The sequence below is a fragment of the Gossypium arboreum genome, chromosome 9, assembly GCF_025698485.1.
Source record: "Gossypium arboreum isolate Shixiya-1 chromosome 9, ASM2569848v2, whole genome shotgun sequence".
Taxonomy (NCBI): Eukaryota; Viridiplantae; Streptophyta; class Magnoliopsida; order Malvales; family Malvaceae; genus Gossypium; species Gossypium arboreum.
Window position 1 is genome coordinate 66,234,765 of NC_069078.1, and position 24,116 is coordinate 66,258,880.

Sequence of the window (24,116 nt, forward strand, 5' to 3'; positions counted from 1 at the left end):
CAAAATTTACTTGAGAAAAGATGGGGATACTGGGATCTCATCGTCTCCTCCGATTCCCAAGTCGCTTCTTCCACACTATGGCATCTCCATAAAACTTTTACTAAGGGAACCCGTTTATTTCTTAATTCTTTTACTTCCGCTGCTAAAATTTGAATCGGCTCTTCTTCATAAGACAAATCAGGTCGAACTTCGATATCTTCGGTAGAAATGATTTGAGAAGGATTTGATCTATATCTTTGAAGCATTGAAACATAAAAACAGCATGAATCTTCTGCAATTTCAAAGGTAAAGCTAACTGATATGCGACCGACCCGATTCTTTCCACAATCTCATATGGTCCAATATATCAAGGACTCAATTTACCCTTTCGGCGAAACCTCAAAACTTTCTTCCACGGTGATACTTTGAGAAATGCTTTATCTCTGACTGAATATTCAATGTCCCATCGTTTCAAATCAGCATAAGATTTTTGCCCATCAAATGCTGCTTTCAATTTGTCTTTGATCTTTCTAACTGTTTCCTTTGTTTCTTGAATTAATTCTGGCCCAATTATTTTTCTTTCATTCAATTCAGTCTAACATATCGGCAATCTACATCTTCAACCATATAATGCTTCATATGGAGCCATTTGAATGCTAGATTGGAAACTATTATTATAAACAAATTTAGCTAATGACAAATAAACGTTCCCAACCTGATTCAAAATTGATGATACAAGCCCGATGTAACACCCCTTAACCCTAAATCGTCGCCAGATCAGGGTTACGGAGCATTATCGGACATATTGAATAACTTAGAAATAATTCATAAATAAATAACATTCATAGCATAGTTTAACTTTTAAGTCTTTCTAATAGACCCTCGAGGCCCAAAATACGTATCAGGAGTGGAACGAATTTTTTTTTAAAATTTTGGCAGCATTTTTGCTTATTTTGTATAAAACCCCTGCAAGTTCAAACCAAAAACAACTAATACCATATATAGATACTATATAAACTTTTATACCATTTCATTAGTATAAACATTAAAATACTAAATACCATTTTTTTTTTACAACAAAAGTCTTGTAACATTCTAATGTGATCAAAATAACACCTATGTACATGCCACTTTTAATTCAAAATATGGTACCTACTTATGAAGCTCTTGAGGATGTGATGAGATGAGAGATCTTCTAGCCGACTCTACCTCTTCGAGTCTAACTGTACCTACGCATTAAAATTAAACGCGTTAAGCCGGTGAAGACTTAGTAAGCACTACAAGAATAAATAGGCAAATAAATCCTATTAAAATATTATAATCCCATTTGATCAATATATATTTATATGCATATAAGTTTCTTTAGCTGTATCTTATGTTAACAAAATTTAGTTTATTATTATATAAGTTATAAAACTTACTTTAGTACATTGATAATTCGCTTTGGTTCACAACTTATAACTTTAGACCAAAGTAGACTTTATAGAACACACTGGATATACGGAACAAATACAGAAGTGCATTATTATGTACAAACGAACAGAGAGCACTAAAGTGCTATACAGAGAGCACATATGTACTAAACAAAGAGCACTTAATGTGCTAATAATAGAACGGAGAGCACTAATGTGCTAATAATCAGAGAGCGCACTAGAGTTCCTTAATGGCATATGCCACTAATATCCTAGTAGTTCTAAACTCATCTACTTGGGCATTAAAACTGAATTTCATACATTTAAATACTTTACATAAATATCTCGAAAAAGATTTCTCATTTCTTCATCATTACAATTTAGTGCATATTACACAATTCACAAATATCACATCTTTTTCACACATATACTTTTGTCACAACATTATTACTTAATGTTCAAACAATATAACTTCTTATATTCTCCAATTATAATTTTCTTTTCAAATTTCATAATTCCATAATCTATTATTGTTATTATTATTATTATTATTTATTTACTTATAAATTTAAATATATACATATATATATATATATATTACATTTTATTTCTAAATAATTCTATACTACAATATAAGCATCTAAATAAAATTAATTTAAAAAATCTTGTAGTACTTACAACAAAAATGTAACGCCCCAATTTTCGGAAATCCTGTGAATGTTGGCATAGGTTTAATTATGTTAGTGGGCCTCTAGAAGGCCCAAGCTTAAGATAGAACCCGATAATTTTAGTTAATTTTTGTTCCATAAGAAAAAGGGAGTGAAATTATGAAATAGAACCTATGTGAAAATGTTTGAAAATGCTATAGGCTAAATTGAAGTGGCCAAATAAATAGGAGTGCAAAATAGGAGGATTTGCATGACAAACCTCCCATTTTACATGAAGTGGCCAACCATCATGTTGTTGTAGACAAAATGTGCACTTGATATCCATAATTTATGGTACAAATTGATACAAATTGATAATAGGTTAGGTAAATGTTCCATGATAATGGGTTAGGTAAATGTTTCATGATAATGGGTTAGGTAAATGTTTTATGATAAGAATTTCATGTCTTTTGTATTAAAGAATTAAATGGATGAAATATGAAGTTTTATTAAAAGAAAAAGGGGTGAAAAGAACAAAGTTTTGTCCATCTTTGTTCATCATAGCTGAAAGTTAGAGAAGAGAAAGGAGAGGAGAAAGCTCTTGAATGTTCGATCACTTGGGGAAGAAAATTGAAGGTAAGTTCATGGTAGTTTGCTTCTATCTTGATGTTCATGAGTTCTTCTTGATTCTACCTTAACTCTTGAATCATATTTTGGTTTTTAGTTGTGTTGTGAGCATTTAGTCATGAATTAAAATGAAGGAAATGGTTGTTGTTTCATGTTCTTTTAATGAAAAATGGAAGATAGGGGAAGTTGAGCCAAACAAATGAGCATGCATGTGCCTTAGATACTAAGCGAAAAATCAGCTAACATGTTGTGCTTTAAAATGATGAAATGGAGATTATAGTTAAGTAAAATCATAGATATGTGATGATTGATTGGTGATATACATGTTTAAATAACAAGCATGCAAGTTATGTGTGAAAGAGTGATTTGGTAATAAATCTGCTTGGGACAGCAGCAGTAACGTGACTTTGGAAAATCACCATAAATTGTGGGAGATGAGTTGGAAGCTGCATAAATTATGTAATTAAAGCTTAATGAGTCTAGTTTCAAATGGAATAAACGAGAACATATTTTGAATTCTGTACAATGAGAAATTTGATTTGTAATGAAGAGTGGTCAGATTAGTCAAACAGTGAAACATGCGAAACTTTGAGAAAAATCTGGTATTGATTAGCCAAACCAAAAATTCTGAAAATTTTATGGATATAAGATATATGAGTCTATTTTCAGTGAAAATTAACGGCACTTGATTTGGAGTTTCGTATCTCCAGTTATAAATGATTTAGTGACTGTTGCTCAGGAAGACAGCTTACAGTGAAATTATGATTATGTGGTAAACATTGACAAAAATTTGTTAATGAGTTGCTTATTGATTTCTTATAAGCTTACTATGATCTGTAGGTGTGGTTGGCCGAATATTGTAAGGGGTTAATACGTAGTTTGTATTTGAATAGTTAGATTAACGTGCTAGTAATCCAATTGTAGGCGGTTCGTGTGTGGATCTCGTCAGCATATCGTTGCAAATAGGTGTGTAACTAACACCCTCTTTCTTAGTCTGGATTGACAAAAGTCGAAAAGCCGAAATGCCGAAAATCGGTATTTTGTAGATTTGCGAGTGTGTGAATGCTCGTGAGGTAAATCGATTAATATTTTTGGTAAACTGCAAAATTTGGACTGCAAAGTGCATGATTTCTGTGCCCTCGATATTTTTGGGCTTAATGGGCCAAAATTTGAAATGATGGGCCAATAGGCCCAATTCTGTAAGAACCCTCGGTACGTGATTCTGTTAGTACGTGAAAAGTAGGAATATGCATGAAAAATCCTAAAATAGATAAATTACTGAAATACCTTTAAAAGTGGAAAATTTATAGTTTTACCCCTAGTAGATAAATTACCAAAATAACCCTAGGGTTAAATTGACCTAAATGCATGTTTGATTGTTGTTATTTACTGCATGCCATGTTGTTATTATCTGATGCATGGGACTGGGATATTGACGGAGGAAGTACTGAAAGTGGCTTGTCCACGTCTTGGAGGCTTTGTCTCAATTTTATCGTTAATCAATGCAAGGTCAGCAGTTGTGGAGTGTTGGGCTAGGTGGGTTGAGCTATTCCCACATGGAGTGTATGGTGGTACGGTGGAGTGTAGTGGTTGGTGGGTTGAGTAGTCTCCCCAAACGGGCTTGCATATGTTTCTTGATGTTGCATGTATTTTGAAATAGGCCTATGGGCCATCTTGTTATCTGAATAAGTGGCTAAGGCCCACTTATTGTAATCTGAAAAGGGCTCGCCCAAGACCACTATTACCCAAATGGGCTTGCATATGTTTCTTGATGTTGCATGTATTTTGAAATGGGCCTATGGGCCATCTTATTATCTGAATAAGGGTTAAGGCCCAGTTTATTGTAATCTGAAAAGGGCTCGCCCAAGACCCATTATTACTGAATGGGCTTAGCCCAATAGGCTTGAGTGACTTGGGCTTTGAATTGGTTTTCCTTACACTTGAATTTCCCAAACTCACCCTTTTATTTTCATCCACGAGGAAATCCCCAACCATAGTGGGCTTGGAACTGTGAGGGAATTCGGAGTGGCCACCCGTTCTGAAAGTTTGATTTTCTTCTGGTGAACTGGACATCCTTTTTTTTTTTACGTTTGAAGTTTTTGGTTTTTAAATGTAATAAGACCGCTTAATTATTTTTGATGGTGTTAATATGTGTTACTAAGATAAGTATTACTTATTTTAACTGTTGAAGTTGGAAAGCTTTAGGGCGCGTTTTCAAAAACAACAATTGATTTCAAAATACCACGATGACAAGCAAAGCTTCCGCAATGAAAGTATTTTCTAAAATTAATCACTTTTCCTAAAAAAGACTTAATCAAATCGGTTTCCTATAAATATACATGACGTTAAGGTATGGCAATGGCGGTGTGCATGTCTAAGATTGGATCTGAAGGGAGCTTGGTACTTAAGCAGTCCGATGGACTCACCTCCTCTTTTAGGTTTCCTACCGGTGCATGACTTCCATCCACTTTAACCTATAATCATCTTTTAAAACACTAAGTAAGTTTTTCTGGATCAACAATATAAAATGTTTTGAATGCTTCGATGTGGCATGTCGGATCCGACCATAACGTCTGGGCCGGGTTTGGGGTGTTACAAAAAAGATTGAGATGATGTCTTCCTTCACTCCTTAGCTTTGCTTTTCCTTTTTCTTCAATTAGGTCCTCTCATTTCTTTTCTTTCTCTTCAATTTCATATAAAACATATAAAATTTATATGTTAGAGAAAAATAATTAAATGACTTTCCTATGCTATTAAAAAATAAACATATATGATATAATAAATTCATCATTTCTTACATTAACTTACATTTCAATTTATTCCATAACTAAAATTATTTCCATTTCTATTACAATCTATACTTTATTTTTATTTAGATTCTACTTATAACTTAGTTTTCCACTAATAAACCCCAATTTCAAAACTTCTTATAATTTACTCCTTATTGCAATCTATTTCACAATTCAATCTTTTTCTCAATTCTAATTTGAATTTTCATAAGTTCAATCTCTAATTTATTCATAAATTCAACATAAACTATATAAAAAAATCTACTAACACTCAAAATTTCAACATATACCTACTAGTATTTTGTTCTAGGATCATAAAAACTCAATAATTACAAGAAAATGAATTAAATTAACTTACCAAATTGAATTTGAACCCTTGAAATCCCAAATTTTCTTTTTCTTTTCTTTCTCCCTTTTCTCTATTTCGTCCCTGCTATTCTGTTTCTTTACTTTACTTTACTTTATGTTTTATATATTATATTATATATAATATAATAATATAATATATTATATATTAATACTTAAATATTAAGTTAATATAATATATAATAATATTTTATATAAAAATATCTTAGATTTTTTTAACGATAAACCGCCTCATTTTATAATAATGGCATATTTGCCTATTTAGTCCTTTTTATTTTCTTTAATCTATAATTAAACTTTCACACTTATTTCAATCTAATCATTTTTCGTAATTACTTCTAATTAAGTCGAATTCACCTAATCAAAACCTAATTAGACGCACAACTAACTTCGTAAATATTTATAATAAATATTTACGAATGCGATTTATCGGAACGGAGTCCCGAGAATGCATTATTTTTCTTTCTTTCTTTTCTCTTTTTATCAATTTAACTATATAATCAATAAAATTTTCTTATCAAAATTTTCATGCAGTATTCCTATCGTAATATAGACTATGCCACAATATTAAAATAAATTTTCTTTCCAGATCGGATTTGTGGTCACGAAACCACTATTCCGATTTTACTGAAAATGGGCCATTACACCCAAAGCATATCTTCTAATATTTGAATTACCCGTTCGGACTGTCCATCGGTTTGTGAATGGAAAGCTGTACTGAAACCAAGTCGAGTACCCAATGATTCATGTAGCTGCCTCAAAAATCTTGATGTAAACCGAGGATCTTGATCTGAGATTATGGATACCGGAGTACCATGTAATCTCACAATTTCTTGGATATATATTTTAGCAAGTTTCTGCAACGTCCAATCTGTTCTGATTGCTATGAAATGTGCTAACTTGGTAAGTCGATCAACTATCACCCAGATGACATTCTTTTTGCTTGTTGACAGTGGTAATCCCATAACAAAATCCATCGTGATACGATCCCATTTTCACTCAGGAATACTAACAACACTAATTCACAATAAATAATTGAATTTCTATTTAATTCAAACCTTAGATTTCAATTTGATCCTAATTAACTCATTTACTTTTATAACTCAATTCATACTTTATTTCTATTCAATTTCCTATCATATTCACCCTAACCATCAAATATTCGTAGTAAAACCCTAATCTCAAGTTTCTTTCAATTTAGTCCCTCTAACATAAAACTTATAGCTTCTTTTACAATTTAATCCCTTAATCAATTCTAACTTGAAATTCATTCAATTAAATTCATAATTCAACAATTTGTTCAACATGAACCATGCTTAAAAACCTATGAACTTCCAAAACCTCAACTTTATTTCAACAAAATTTTTTTTAAACCTTCTAAAACATTAAAATTAAGTAAGAAGAGCTTAATTGACTTACCAATCAAAGCTTTAAACCTTAAACCCTTAGCTTTTCCTTTTTTTTTTCTTTTTTTTTCCTACTCTATTTTGAATACCTCTATTTCTTTTATCCTTTGTTTCATTTCTTATATAAAAAATAATAATAATAATAATAATAATAATAATAATAATAATTTCTCATGGCAAATGATAGTCTGCTACCCTCGCAAGTTTTTTGTCTGCCGCCTTTGGTATGTGTTTTTAGGTTTTTAGAGTCTTTTGTGTTTCTTGTTCTTTTCGTTTCTTCTGTAGCCAGCATTCAAAAGTCAAATTGAGCTCTCACAGTCGCTGGCTATCGCTGTTCTTTTGTCACTTGTTTTTCAAATCTACAGTCATGGATACTGAATTAGCGCAATTAAGGCTTAATGAAGAAGAAGAAGAGATTTTGCAATTACAGATAGATCCAGGGTCGGATAGAGGAGATGAGGAATTTCAAGTAGTGGGATGTTTTTTAACAGCCAGCGTTATCCACTTTCCAGCAATGAGAAACACTATGGCGAATTTGTGGCATCCGGTTTATGGGGTTCAAATTCAAGATCTAGGGACAAAGAGGTACCTTTTTCAGTTTTTTCATAGTATGCATATGGAGAGAGTCTTAAAAGGTCCACCATGGACTTTCAATAATCATCTATTACTGCTCTATAATTTGAAGAGGGGGAAAACCCATTAGAAGTCCCGTTAATATTTTCTCCTATTTGGGTGCAAATCCATGATGTTCCAATTAGTATGTTTTCTGAAAATTTAGCAATATAACTGGGTAATTTTATAGGGGCTTTTCTGGAATATGATGGCTCTAACCTGGGGAAAGAAAATCAAAATTTCATGAGAATACGGGTCTAGATCGATGTTAGGCGTCCATTGAAGAGGAAAAAATAGATCATGTTCTATGGTAGGTGTTCATACGTTAAATTTAAATATGAACTTCTATCACTTTTTTGTTTTTATTATGGACGGCTGGGGCATAGGGACTCTTTTTGTGAAGCAAGAATGATGCTTGGAGTAGAAATTGCTAAGATGGGCTAGGATTTGTCTTTGCGAGCACAATCTCGAAAAGCTTTATCGATGAAGAGTATTTGGTTGTGAAAATAAGGGGAAAGTAAATAGGAAGGCCATGGTAAGGATACACGAGGCCTAGGGGTTAGATCATGGGGGAAAATATAGGACAAAATGTAAATGGTTTGGACCCAATGTTGGGATTGAATTTAGAAGGGGAAACATCTTCATTTATCCAAAAAATGGATGGATTTTGGAAGGATTAGGTGCAAACTACTATGGAACATGATTCAGAGTATGGTATCTTAGAAGGAGAGTAGGGGAAAAAAAGGGCATCGGGGGGTGATGGAAAATTCAAATGAAAACGAGAAGAGTTGTAATGTTATGGTAAAAAGCAGGAGATTGGTGGATTCTAATTCTTTATTATCGGTGTCTGCCAAGAGGCAAGCTGACCGAACGTAATGAAAATAGTAAATTGGAACGTTCATAGGTTAGAGAGTTCACGCACGAGTCGAAGACTTTGACATATGCTGAAGAATTACAATTCCCAAATAGTGTTCTTAATAGAGACAAAACTTTAAAAAAGACAGATGGAACGAGTTCAGAGAAGTTGTGGCTTCATGAATGGTATTGAGGTTGATTCTGAAGGCACAATAGGAGGATTGTGTTTAGCTTGGAGAACGAATGTCAATACTGTACTTTAGAGCTATTCTAAATGGCATATTGATGTGGTAATTGAATATTCTGAGGCATGATACAAATGGAGATATACGGGTTTTTACTGATCCCCTTATGTACAAGATAGGAGTGATTCATGGGCTATTTGAAAGGGTAAAAATCTAATATGAACCTCCCTTAGCTTGTTTGTAGAGATTTTAATGAAATTTTGTATAGCTGTGAAAAAAAGGGAGGTCTGCCAAGAGACGAACGGAAAGTGGAGATTTTTCGAAGAACTTTAGAGGAGTGCCAATTGAACGACGTAGGATATACTGGTAACTAGTTTACCTAGGAGAGGGGTATCCTACCAGAAACGAATATACAAGAATGTTTGGACAGGGGTGTTGCAAATTCAGATTGGATTGCTGAATTCCCAGAGGTGAAAGTTCAACATCTAGTTCATTCCTTTTCAGATCACTACCCTCTTCTAATAAGCACAAAAATAAGTGAAGGATAGTTACAGAATAATTCTTTCAAGTTTGAAGCTTGGTGGTTACTGGAAGATTCTTTCATGGATCAAGTTAGAGCTTTATGGGAGAAATCAAATAGGGGATTGCTGTAGAAGCTGGAAAGTTTACAAATAGGATTGAAACAATGGGCGGAGCAAATCTAAATAAATAGAAAGAAAAAGAAGAAGTTTCCAATGGAAAAATTATCTTTGTTATCTGAAGCTAAAAGAGATGATGAAAACTTAGCCGAGCTGATTGATACAAAAATTGATTTGAACTTTAAGATTGAAAAAGATGAGTGTTATTGGGAACAAAGGGTTAGGATTAATTGGCTGAAATATGGGGATAAGAACACGAAGTTTTTTCATAGTCAAGCTTCGTAACAACGGAGGACAAATTTCATTCAGAAATTGCAGACTGAAGATGGATGAGAAATGGAAACATTACAGGAGATTGAGGTGGTTGCACGTTCCTATTTTCAAAAATTGTTTTCGAAAGAAATAAGAGGGAATTATGACCATTTGTTAATGGGGATCGATCGATGCATTACTGAGGAAGATAATCATAGACTTACAGCACCCTACAGCAGAGAGGGAATTCGAGAGGCCGTCTTTGATATGGGACTTACAAAGGCACCAAGGGAAGATGGTTTTTTGGCGATATTCTACAAAAAATGTTGGCATTTTATTGGCGAAGACGTCACCTTATTTTGTTTAAACCTCTTGAATGGTGAAATGGAGGTTAGTTCTATAAATTCCACAAATATAGTGCTTATTCCAAAAACTGCTAGCCCTTCAAATATGACACAATTTAGACCGATTAGTCTTTGCAATGTAATTTACAAAGTATTGGCAAAGGCTATGGCAAACAGATTCCGAGGAGTAATTGAAAAATGTATTGGCTGTGCATAGAGTGCTTTTGTGCTGGGAAAACTAATTTCAAATAATGTGTTACTAGCTTTTGAAATACTGCATGAGCTCAAACAAAAGAGATTGGGAAAAAAAGGAGTTTATGGCAGTTAAACTCGATATGAGCAAAGCATGCGATAGGGTGGAGTGGAACTTTTTAAAGGAAATAATTATTAGAATGGGATTCGACTAGAAGTGGGTAGATGCAATTATTAAATGTATATCTACAGTATCTTAATCTATGGTCATTAATGGTCATTTTGGAGAGAAATTTATACCCACTAGAGGACTTCAACAAGGTGACCCGTTAAGCCCATTTTTGTTTTTTATATGCGGGGAGGGTTTATCAAGTTTAATGAGACTTTCTTTGAATGAAGGTTTTTTCAAATGTGTCAAGGTTAGCAGGAATAGGCCACAGGTAGCTCATCTTTTATTTGTGGATGACTGCATATTATTCGGGGAGGCAACATGCATGGGGCTAATTTATTCAAAGAAATTTTACATGAATACAGATCTTGTTCAGGCCAGAGTGTAGATTTTGAAAAGTCAACGGTATTTTTTAGTAGGAACACAACGGAGGAGGACAAAAAGATGGTTGTTAATTTATTGAGAATCCGCAGTTCTAATGTGCCTGAGCGTTATTTAGGGTTGTCGAACATGGTTGGAAGAAAAAAGGAACCTTTCCAAAATCTGAAGGATAGAATTAAAAAGCGCATCGATAATTGGAGCAATAGGTTTTTATCGCAGGGAGGAAAAGAAGTATTTATAAAGGCCATCTTACAAGCCATACCTACTTATACGATGGCATGCTTTCTATTACCAAAAATTCTATATGATGAATTAGAAAATATTATAGCAAACTTTTGGTGGTAAAAATGTCACAGGAAAAGGGGAATTCACTAGTGCACATGGAAAAGCCTTTGTATTTTAAAAGAAAATCGGAGTTTAGGGTTCCGTAATCTTGGTCAATTCAATATTGCACTGTTAGCCAAACGGGGCTGGCGCCTCATTAATTTTTCAAATTCATTATTGGCTAGAGTTTTAAAAGTAAAGTATTATCCGCAGACGAGTTTTCCAAATGTTGAGTTGGGAAATTTACCTTCACTCACCTGGAGAAGCATTTGGACAGCTAAGGGCCTTCTTCAGAATGGAATGTGTTGGAGAGTGGGTAGATGGGATAAGATATTGATTTGGAATGATAGTTGGATCCCGGGAATTGAGAAACCTGAAGGGCAGAACAATTCAAACAATGAGTTAATAGTGGTGTCGGATCTTATTGATTCCTCAAATAGGAAATGGAGAACAGATATGATCATGAATACCTTTCAAACGGGTGTTGCTCAAAAAATCCTGCAGATTCCACTTACAGAGACCGATCGTGAAGATTTTCAGGTGTGGAAAGGGGAACAATAGGGAAAATGCTCAGTACGTAGTGCCTATAAACTATTACAAAAAGCTACTACGGATCCTAGGAATTATTTAGTACATGCTGAAATTAAAAACTTTTACAGAAAGCTTTGGAATTTACAACTACCCACAAAAATCACAATTATTATTTGGAAAATTTCATGGGATTTTATTCCCCATTTTTCTAATCTCAGGTATAGAAGACTCATTTCCAATGATAGATGTCCCCGCTGCCACTCCGACGTTGAAGATAGTTGCCACATATTTCGTCAATGTCCTTTATCAACTGAAGTTTGGACAAATTTACAGCTTTCCTATGTCATTAATGATATGAATCAAAACATATGGGAATGACTAACCTGGGTGTTCACGAAAGGTTCTACTGAGCAGTGTCGTCTATTTTGCTACGCGTTGTGGATGATATGGTCTTCCAGGAACCAACTAGTTCATGAACAGAAAATCTCGACCAGAATAGATCTAGCAAAAAGTGTGAAGAAACAAATGGAAGAATATGAAGGTGCGCAAGCAGTAAAAGTGCCATTAAACATTAACAGGAACTAGAGGAATCAAGAAGACATACTGAGAATATAGATCCAGTTTGATGCAGTATTCAATAATACAAACTTTCAGTCAGCGTCTGGTCTGGTGGTTTGGAGTTTGAGGGGAGAAATACTTGTATCAAAATTGACTCTTCACAATAATGTTCCGAATCCATTTGTAGCAGAGGCATTCGCATGTCTTGAAGCTTTAAATTTAGATATCTTGATGGGCATGAAATCGGTCGATATTATGGGGGACTCCAAAACAACAATAAAAAATGCCAAACAACATTAACAAACAAATCAGCCATTGGAGCAATCATCAAAGATATCCAGAATATAAAAAGGTGTTTTCGTGAGATTCATTTCCAGAATATTCACAGATCGGAAAACTCAACTGCTCAAAGACTTGTGAAGACTACGCTAGAAAGAAGAGAGATTGTGTACCTGATGAGAGAAGGTTGGAGAGGCCAAGAGAATGTTTCAGAGGGACGATGGGCACAACGGCCAGATTGAATGAAACTTGGTGAAGAATGTGATTTCAAAGTAGATAGCAATTGATTCTTTATCTTCCTTAGGGAGTGCTATCGGCAGAAAAAGATGGGATGGTGATAAGAAAAGTCGAATAGTCATGGGTGCCAACCGTCCTTTGATTTGACTAGGGTAGGTTTCCTGTTTTCTAAATTCAGATTCTTTTTATTGTTTTTCTTTTTTCAAGTCAGTTTCTATTTTTTTAAGTATTTAGGAGGCCTTATCAGTAAAGACAAAATTGAGGCTAGATATTATTTTGAGTTTTATTGTAGTTGGGTCTGAACCCAGTTGGTTAACGGGCTTTATACTCTTTTATAATTTCAAATAAAATGCCCAGTCTTTTAAGATAAAAAAATAATTATAATAAATATCTTTTATTAGTTATTGCATATACTACAAATATATGTATTTTTATTAATACACTTGTCACCATTTAATTTATTTATCACATAAAAATCTTATAATATAATTATTTAATTAATAAATATCTTTTAACTTAATAATAAGTAATAAATATCTATTTACTTAAATAAAAAGTAATTAAATATTTATGTTACAATTGTATACATATTATTATTACATTTGTATATTTTATCACCATCCACTTATCAAAATCATACTATATTTATCATATAAAAATCTAATTATTTTAAATTGATTTAATAAAATTTTATAACTAAATTAAATATTTATATAATCATTGTTTAAGTAAAAATCTTAGATTTTTACTTCATTTTGTTGCTCATGTTCCCAAATAGGCTTAGTTGCCTATTTGGTCCTTGTTATTTCCTATTAATCTATAATTAGACTTTTACCCTTTATTCAATTTAGTCATTTTTTCTAAGTACTATTAATTAAGCTAATTTCACCTAATTAAAACTTAATTAAGCTCACTACTAGACTCATAATTACTCCTAATAATTATTTACTAATTCGGTTTATTAAGACGGAGGTCCGATATTATACTTTTCTGGTGCTTGTGAATCTTGGGTCATTACATTAATTCTTCATCGTGCGTAACCGACTCCCGAAGCCATTTTCAGGATTTTTGTAGACTAAAAATCATTGTTTTAGTAAATCAAATATTTTATTAAAACGATCAAATTACGAGGTGATTCGATCACACCTCATAAAAAGAATTGGTGGTGACTCCCATTTTCATTTTAAAATAAAAAGTCGATTTCAAAAGGTTTTGACAAATGTATTATATTTTTTAAATTTGTTTTATATAAAATTTTAGTACGGGTAGACCGAGTTGGACTTGGGCTTAACATTTTTTTATCTAGACTAGGTTTGGATAAAATTTTAGACCCATTTTTTGAGTAGAGCTTGATCTAGGCCTAGAAAATAGAAATAAATTTTAGCATCAACTCGAATCCAACTCGATCCAGCCCATGAACAGATCTATTTGCAAAATGGGTATTTATAGGGTAAAGTTAAAGGTTGATAACTGGATAAAAAAAAGGGAATTTTTTTTGTTTTGATTTTAGGTGCGTTTTATATTAATAATTTTTTCAAGTTCTTCATTTTCCATAATAGTTGTTTTAACATTCTTCATTTTCCATAATAGTTGTTTTAACATTCTTTATGGTCTTGAATTTTTATTTATTAATAGTATAACAAAAATAGCTTTTGATTGTTTTTAAAACTGTTTTTTCGTTCTCAGTATTTTGAAATATACAAATATAACAATGTTTTTCGAAAACATGATTTCAGTGTCATGTTTTAATTTTTTTAAAAGAAAATGTTTTTTTTAAATATTCACGGATGAATCTTATATTTGTTTCAAATTTTTTAAAAATTACAAGAAAAATCCTTTTTCTTTCTTAAAAAAGAGCCTAAATTTTAAAGATTTTGGAAATGAATAAAAAAAAGAAGAATTACACAAACTCATTTTAAAACTTTAGATTTTACACATGAAAAGTGTGTGTTTCGAAAACATTATTTTTTAGCAACTCTCTTTCAAGTCTTCAGAAAGATACTCGTTGAAGTTATTTATTTTATATAAAACATTTACTTGGTTAATTAGTTTTGCAACGGACATTTCAAAGTTGTTTGTTTTGAAAATCATGATTCTAGTTTGTGAAAATGCACAATTTTGCAGTTTACCGATATCATAAATATCGAAAATCCAATGGAATAACCAAAATCGAAAAGTAAGTCCAAAAGTTACCAACAATCCCAAAAGTCCATAATTAAACAAAAAGTCTCTTAAAAATCGTTTTGTTACTGAGAATTCAATTCAAGCTCCTGGACCCCGTTCAATCCTAAGTTTGTTGATTACTTGAGAAAATAAAACATTGGGTGAGCTAACAAAGCTCAATGTGTAACATAGCCCAAATACTAAACAGAAAATGGATAATCATACTAGAATTAGTAATCAAACAGATATAAATGGCAAAGCTTATCATGTGATGCAACATAGCAACAAATCAGATTCATACGTCATGACTTTTTATGCGATACAACACTTTACACATATCAGAAACAGATCCTACCCCTATCCGCTACACACCATCTCTTTCTCACCCAAAGCACTAAATAGGGTAATTAATACCCATCCAACCCTGTCGAAACCATTTTTTATTTGTTGAAAAAAATAGTGATCGACTTTAAAAAATGAAATAGGGAGTCGCCACCAATCCTTTTTATTTAGGTGTGATTGGATCACCTTATAAAATATTTTGTTTTATTAAAACCTCGATTTTGGTCTACGAAATTTGTGAAAACGGGTTCGGGAGTCGGTTACGTACGAGGAAGGATTAGCACCTTCGTAGCGCCCAAAATTAGTACCTAATTGATTAGTTAATGTTCTAATGTTGAAAATTTGAAAAGATTTTAAAATATAATCCCTTTAGAAAAAAAAATTGAATAACTCAAATTGAATGTTAAGATTCTCTTGCTTGACATGACCTTTTAAACCCTCGAAACCAAGATCGACTCTTGATTTTCAAAAATTCATACATTGAAAATTACAAAAGGATATTCGGTTATTTGGTCCAACAAAAAACCTAAACCCAGCACGTTAGGACACGATTTCTCGAATATCCAAACACAAAACATTGCCTTGTTTTGAAGTTAAGAAAACACAAATAAAATTTTGAAAGAATATTCGGTTATTTGGTCAAATAGAAAATCGAAACCCAACACGTTAGGGCACAACTTCTCAAATTCCCAAACATGGATTATTACCTTTATTTTTATCAAATTCTTTGTTTAATAATAATGATTTCAGAATAAAAACCATATTAAAACACGACCTTTTGAGCGAACGTAGTGCAATGGAATAATATACAACGTAAAGTAGTAATTTACAAGCAAAATGCTACAGTATTGAATCACAAATAACTAATAAACACAATGCAAGAATTATAAAACCCGTGATGATAAATATGTAACATACAATCTCAATATTTAGAAATGATACAAAATGATATACTCCAAAAAAACTAAAAAATAAATGATACAAAAAATTAAAATAAGTAATAAAAAGAGAAAAAATAAAGGTTTAAAACAACGAAATAAAAAGAAAAATAAAAGTTTAAAAAACTATTGTAAACAAATTAAAAATAAATACTATAAATGGCAATAATATGAAATAATTTAAAATAGTTGATATGCAAAACGGTTTTAAAATACAATAATATATAAAATGATTTAAAACAATTAATTTAATAGCAACTTAAACTAATATATAAATTTAAATTTACTAAGTTTGAAATGAATAATATATATAAAAATGTGAAACAATCTAGTAAAAATAAGACACAAGATCTTAAAATAAATAATCATAAAACAATTTTAAAATAAATAATACATAAAAGAAATAGAATAAATAATATATGAAATAGTTTAAACTAACCAATATATATACAAATATTTAAAGTTAATAATATATAAGTTTAATATAAATAATATACATGAAAGAAATTTAATAAGAAAATAGTTGAAATAAATAATATATAGAAGGATTTAATAAAAGTATTAATAATAAAACTGAAAAGTGATAAATAAGTAAATCAAAACAAGCTAAGGAAAAATTTGAAATTAAAACGAAATCTGCAGTCTAAAAACTAAATATTAAATTAACAAGAGGATCCAGATTGAATGTATGCGCAAAACATAGGGATTGATTGCGCAATTATCCCTAACCCTTAAAACGTGTCATTCTGATGCGGACCCAAATGAATCATTGGTAAAATCATGGGACAAAATTGAAAAATAAAGATAAATATAAATTGATTTGAAAGACCAAGAAATGAGGAAGGGCCAAATGCGCAAATTGCCCGCTAATGCAAAACATGCGGATCCTCCCCGGGTTGGGTCAACCGCCAATCCACGGCCTTGAAACGACGTCGTTTAGACGTTCAAACCCCAGGCACAAAACGGAGCCGTTCCATAGGCAATATAAATCTAAAAAATTTTAACTAAACTTCATTTGGTCATTCAGTTTAAAAAAAACAAAGAAAAGAAAAAAAATGCTCCCCATTCCTCTGCTAGGGTTTCGACCCTACTTTAGGGAGCCACATAGGAGGGTCATCGGTACTTCAGCACATCCGCCTTTGACGCTGATCCATAGAGCGAACCCAGGTAAGCCCTTTCTCTTTCAGTTTTTATTTAAAATCCGTTTGTAAAAAACACGAAAAGAAGGAATAAAGGAAACGCGAATGTGAAAAGAAAATCCTAGAAAAAGAATGAAAAACAACCTTTTAAAACTTGGATTTGATTTTTTTTATTGCTATTGATTGTTTTTTTATTCAGTATCCGTAAAAACTTTACACCGATTCTCTGGCTTTTTATAGCCGAAAAAATGAAAATGAAATTACAACCCCATTTTTCTTCTATATTTTCTGCTATTATTTTTTACTATTTTCTGTTATTTGCAGGTTATTTGCTGTATTCAGTTTCTTCTCGCAGGTTCTGCTGATGTGGAAGTGATAAGTCGTAATTTATACATATTTTTATCCCATGCTTAGCGTATTTTTGGATGAATTATCATCGGATTTGTGGAATTCGATGCTCTTAATCCTTTAATTTCATGTTTTATACTTAGGTGAGCATAGGAGAGTAAAAAGAGCGAGAAACATGCCAAAAACGGAGAAAATGGGTGAACGTGGGAAATCAACACAGCTTAGACTTCCTCACACGAGTAGTTCACACGCCCATGTCTATTTAATAGATTGCAACATGGCCTAAGCCACACCACACGGCCGTGTCTATTTAGCAGACTCTAAACAGGCCTAAGCCACCTCACACTGGTGTGTCCCTGTCCAGCCCAAGTCTAGTTCTATTCGGAAAAGGCCACTCTTGAAGGTTTTGAAACATTCTAAAGCCTATATAAACACCCTAGGAGGTACCTAGAAAAGACACACGGAGTAGGAGGCAAGGAATTACTCGAAGAAAGCTGATTGATCCATCTCAGAAGTCGGATTCTCCTTCAAGACTGAAGATCTCCCTTTAATTTCCTTCAGGGTTTTTGGGTTTTCTTTATGTTTTGTTATTATTATTCTTCTGAAATGTTTCCTTTTACACTTATGAACTAAGTCCCCTAAATACCTAAGGGGAATGAAACCTAAGACGGATCTTGTTATTATTTTCTGAATTATATCATAAATACATGATTTGTTCTTAATTATGTGTTCTTAATTCTTGTTTTAATATTCCAGGATATTGATTCAAGTTTTTATGTGCTTATTCAGAGGAGCAAAAGTCCCTGTCTAAGAGTAGATCTAGCATAATTTAGCGGAGTTTATTGCACCCCTAAACATAGTGCGACATAAATCTGCCGAATTAGGGTCAAACCTAATAAGGGAATCCATAGATCGAGTTAATGCAACACTAGGGGTTTTTATTAGAAAGAGATTTCAATTAATAAACCTAGGGTTAGACGTTGTTAGTCTCAAGAGAGATAATAATATAACTTAGGGATTTCTACGGATCGAGTCAAGTGAATAAATCGTCTGGTTCAGAGTCAAGTAACAAGTGAGGTCTAGGTGGAATTTTCCTTGGGTATTGTCCAAATCAATTAGTTTTCCAAAAATTATTTTCCCAATTTTCTTCCTGTGCATTCTTAGTTTAGTTAATTAGTTTAGATAAAGTAAATCCTCTTATTTTTTAGGCTAGATAATAAAAAGAAAGTTAATACTAGTACTTTTAGTTCCTGTGGGTTTGACATTCCGGTCTTACTATAAACTATACTACTGTTCGATAGGTACACTTGCCTTCATCGCGATAATAGTTAGTTTTCAAGTACGATTAATCATAAATATAATACTTATCACGCATACACCAGGAAGTGTACGGGGAAGAAGGCCACTCGTGGGGAGGCTACGGCGCGCATGAGCAGCAGCTTGGTAGCCCAGGGTTTCCAGCAGATCTCATCTGCTCAGGCCATTTGGGCTAGTTTACCTTTGGGCCCCTGGAATTGGGTCTGTTTTGGGTTCTTAGTAACTTGGTTTGGTCTAGGTCTTAGGTTGGGTCTGTTGTAAAATGGGTTTTGAAGTTTGGGCTGTAACTTGTGTTTGGGCTAAAAATTTGTGATCTGGACTAATATTTTATTTTTTGTTTTGGACTATTAAAAAAATGGTGTAAATGGACTTTTATTTATTATTTTTTTTGTTTTAAGTTATTTTATTTACTTTTGGATAACTTTATGGGCCCGGGCAAAATGGGCCTTCTACAGCTGCTCCTCTTTGCCCATTGTTGTGTAACGGAAATGAGCAAAAACTTTAAAAGGACCAATTTTGCCCAGTTTTGCTGAATCTTGACCTCTTGGCACTTTTTTTATTCAAGTAGCCCCATCCTATCCCACTACATATTCCGGAGGTATAAGAGATAGTGCTTTAATTTAGTCCACTGAAACTTCAAGGAGATAAGAATCAGTGGTTTCAACCTACTCCACTGCAATCTCAGGGAGATAAGGCTGGTGGCTTCAATCTGCTCCTTTACTATCTTGGGAAAATAAGATTCGCCATCTTTAATTTGCAGGGAGATAAGGTCTAGTCTGATCATTTGCTACCTCAAGAAGATAAGACTACAATCTTTAACCTGCTTTCTTGCTAGCTCAGAGAGATAAGGTTGGTGGCTAAAATGGACTCCTCTGCTATCTTGGGAAGATAAGATTCGCTATCTTCGATTTGCTCCACTATTGTTTAGGGAGATAAGATCACAATCCTCAGTCTGCTTCCTTGCTACCTCAGGAAGATAAGACTACAATCTTCAACCTGTTCTCTTGCTACCTCAAAGAGATAATGTTGGTGGCTAAAATCTACTCCCCTGCTACCTCGAAAAGATAAGATTCGCCACCTTTGATCTGCTCCACTACTGCTTAGGGAGATAAGATCTACAATCTTTAGTCTGCTTCCTTATTACTTCAGGAAGATAAGACTACAATCTTCAACCTGCTCTCTTGCTATCTCAGAGAGATAAGGCTGGTGGCTAAAATCTGCTCCCCTACTACCTCGAGATGATAAGATTCACCATTTTTCGATCTGCTCCTCTACTACTTAGGGAGATAAGATCTGACTTCACCGATGTTACTACACCATCTTCTAGGACATGTCTTGTAGACTCGGTTTTATATGCCTATGTTTATGCCAAATGATTAGGATGCTATGATCAAGATGAATGAAATGCTTCTAACTAGATATGTTATGCATGATATATGAATGTAGAAATGAGAATAGTCCTTTGTTAAATGCCTAAGGTATCATTGCTTGTTGTTCATCAGGCCATTATCACTGACGTATTACACTGCCATCTTGTTTGGATGGTGTTTTCTTAACAGGAAATCTGAATTCACATTTTGTTCAGCAAGACTGCCCCGCTGTAACTTTAAGGTCCACCTCTAGGGCCTAATCTTCAAACTCTCTTACTGCAACTCAAGACGTAGGATTTGAAATTTTTTCAATCGGTTTGGTCTATTTACAACATCCCCGAGTATCATGGCCAAACATTTATAAATGTAGAATTTTCTTCTCCAAGAATAATACCCTTTTAATGCTTAGTGAACATTGCTTGCTTATTCATTGAAGCTTTGTCACTGGCGTAGTATCTTGCCGTTTTGTTCAATCAAGAATCCGAAGAGATAGTCTTAATTTAGAATCTTCCTTCTTAGATATTTCTTTAAACTTGGTGAATTCTAAACAATAGTGCTGTTTCAGGTTCCTGTATTATTTAGAAGCTTTCAAAGTAATATGCAAAACTCTTTTTGTGAAAGTATTACTAGTCCATTAATCAATATTTCAATGCAACATGCTTGCAACAAATCATAATAATGGATAAGAATGGAATTGAATTGGAGCTCAAAGTGAATAAATTATCAAAAATAGAAAAATAAAAATGGCAATTGATTAGGAATGCATATCTTGAAAAGGAAAGAATATCTCAAAGATAGCCAATTTATTATGAATAAGATGAAGACTAGGTACCCCTGATATCGCAGCCTGAGTTTCTCTGTATGAACTTCTTGAAGACCAATTTAAACTTGACATGTGTTTAGGAGATCAGAAGTACTTTATCAATGCCCCAAGATGTAGCATACCCTTGTGCTTGTTAATTTAGGTATAACAATATCATCGCCTTCCCCATCTTAGATCAAAATTTGAGCCGGCCTTTTTAGCTTTTCAACTCAAATCCCATCTAGTCTCGAGGCGCCCTTTGCGGGTTTTCACCTTGGCCCTTTTTTTTTTCAAGAAGGTCTTAAAGCGCTCTTTGCGGGTTTTCACTTGGGCCTCTTTCCCTCTTTAAGTGTAGAACTTCTAGACTGAATCCGAATTCACAGGATTGGACAAGTTTTTACCATCCATTTCAGCTAGAATTAATGCTCCTCCAGAGAAAGCCTTCTTCACCACATAAGGTCCTTCCCAATTTGGCATCTATTTCCCTCTAAAATCCTTTTGTATAGGAAGGATCTTTTTCAAAACCAAGTCTCTCTCATGAAATTCTCTTAGGCGAACCTTTTTATCATAAGCCCGCATCATTCGTTTTTGATACATCTGACCATGCTGGATAGCCCTTAGCCTCTTTTCCTCAATTAAATTCAACTGATCATAACGAGACTGTATCCATTCTACAGATTAAGCTGCCCAACAAATTGAAAGATCCAATGAGTTTTACGATTCCTTGTTTAATTGGTAGTTTTGATGTTAATAATACATTGGCTGATTTAGGGGCGAGCATTAATGTTATGCCTTATAAAATGTTTAAACAGCTAGGTCTTGGGAAACCCAATCAAACTTGGATGAGCATTCAATTGGCTGATAAAACCATTTGATTTCCTAGGGGTATCATTGAAGATGTTATTGTTAAAATCGATAAATTTATATACCCAATAGACTTTGTTGCTCTAGATATGGAAGAGGATAGTAACATACCTTTGATTTTAGGACGACTCTTTTTAGCAACTGTTAGAACTATTATTGATGTTGGTACATGTGAACTCACACTTCGTATGGGTGATGAAACAATCACTCTTTAAGCTCGTAATTCGAGTAACACATAGAATATCGAGGGTGGTTGTATAAATCATGCTATTAATATTGATCATGTGGTGCAACCTTCTTTGCAGGAAACACGTTCGAGGAGCATGTATGAGCCATGTTCAAGTAATAGCAAAGGGCCCATCTATGAAGAGCGAAGGCTACAAATTGAGGAACTAGATGAATGGCGCGTATAGAAACCGAGAACACACGATAAACCAAAATCACGCCATGACGGACTCAATGTTTCACCAAATCAACTTAAGGTTGGAGACAAAGTACTATTAGATGCAGTAGACCTTCGCATTACCACTTTTGAACCTAATGGAGCAATCCCTTTTATGGTACTTAACATTTTCCCATACGGTACAGTCGAGGTCACTTATTCCAAATTTGGCACATTTAAGGTAAATAGTACTCGTCTAAAACCTTATTTTGATAAAATTAATAGCAGGAATGAGGAGTGTAAACTCCTCACACCACTATGACCGCGCAACAGAGAGGTAAGTCTAGCTTAGACTATAAATAAGCGCTTCTCGGGTGGCAACCCGAGCACTAACGGTGTCGATTTCTTTAAATTTTTGTTTTTAACATCTAAATTACTAACTGAGTCCTTGAACACAGGTTTTCTAAATCTACACAGCCAGGCACACGGGCGTGCCTTAGGCCGTGCTCATACCACGGGCAGTGACACTGTCATGCTATACGACCTTGTGAAAACAGAGCAAAATTTCTCCCCAACACGGGATTCGATACGTTGCCACGACTATGCGACATGGCCGTGGGCAATCCTGCTAGATCAACATGGGCGTGCGACATGCCCGTGTCTATAAGTCATGGTAAAAATTGAGAAATTAACACGGGAGCATGACACACCTGTGCCAACACCCGTGGTCAAAATTGTCAACATAACACGGGCGTGCGCACATATACACGGGTATGGGAGAAGCGAACGAAGTAGGACACGACCGTGCGACATGGTCGTGTGCACCAACACGCCCAAGGAACACGGGCGTGGGCCGAATTCTAGACGTGCCCAAATTTGAAAATTACAAAATACACGGGTTAAAATAAGGGCACACGAGCATTCCCCACGGTCGCGTGCCCCAAAATCTATATAAACCCCCACTATTCATCATCCCCTTCCTTAGAAAACCCTAACCCTAACCACTGCAATCTTTCCCCCGACTGACCGGCCACCCTTAGCTCTCCTTTCTTCTTTCATTTTCTCCTCTCTCTTGTCTCTCTTTCCCCTCTTCTCACCCTTGCGCGCCTTCACTACGAATCACACGGCCTCACTACCCACGCCCGTGGCCGTTGCACTAGTACCACCGACGCTGCCATCTGCCGTACATCGACGAATCACTCCTCCTCTATCAAGCACCACCATCGTTCATTAGTCGTATACCATGTCAAATCCACGTGGTAAGAAAATTGTTATCCCCGCCTCAAAGAAGTGAAAATGAGCAACATCATCCTCGAGTCCTACCACCAAGATTCGACACCCATTCCTCCAATTTCCACCGGGACTATAAGAGGAACTATTTCAGATACTACGGGCCCGACCCCTAGGTGTGGGCCGTTGCATTGATTGGACCGCCCTAGAGCAGATTCAACTCGCTAATACAGTCCGAGCTCTCCTGACTACAGACCCGTGGGGGCTATTCTTCGAGATCATCGAGATGACATACCTCGAACTCTCACTCGAACTTTATTCGACTTTCTATCTTCAAGTCATCATGACAGAGTTCGATAATCCCAGAATGGTCCAGCTCCGTCTCGACGGTTTAGTTTGCCAGTTGAGCATGCCTAAGTTCGGTGTAGCATTAGGACT

At 34.2% G+C, this 24,116-nt stretch overlaps 2 long non-coding RNA genes across 3 annotated transcripts; one reads left to right on the plus strand and one right to left on the minus strand.

Moving 5' to 3' along the window:
- Nucleotides 1–2,479: 2,479 nt before the first annotated feature.
- Nucleotides 2,480–4,831, plus strand: LOC128280927 (uncharacterized). Its single transcript, XR_008271141.1, has 3 exons — nt 2,480–2,674; nt 3,590–3,631; nt 4,646–4,831. It is a non-coding gene; the product is annotated as an uncharacterized LOC128280927 (long non-coding RNA).
- A 286-nt stretch (nt 4,832–5,117) lies between these two features.
- On the minus strand, nt 5,118–13,013 carry LOC108456971 (uncharacterized). Of its 2 annotated transcripts, none has more exons than XR_008271140.1 (6): nt 12,720–13,013; nt 12,314–12,530; nt 12,093–12,210; nt 11,649–12,010; nt 6,498–11,551; nt 5,118–5,348 (listed from the first exon to the last, which is right to left on the minus strand). It is a non-coding gene; the product is annotated as an uncharacterized LOC108456971 (long non-coding RNA). The 2 variants fall into 2 exon arrangements; XR_001867040.2 differs by having other exon boundaries at nt 11,649–12,019.
- Between the last annotated feature and the right edge of the window lie 11,103 nt (nt 13,014–24,116).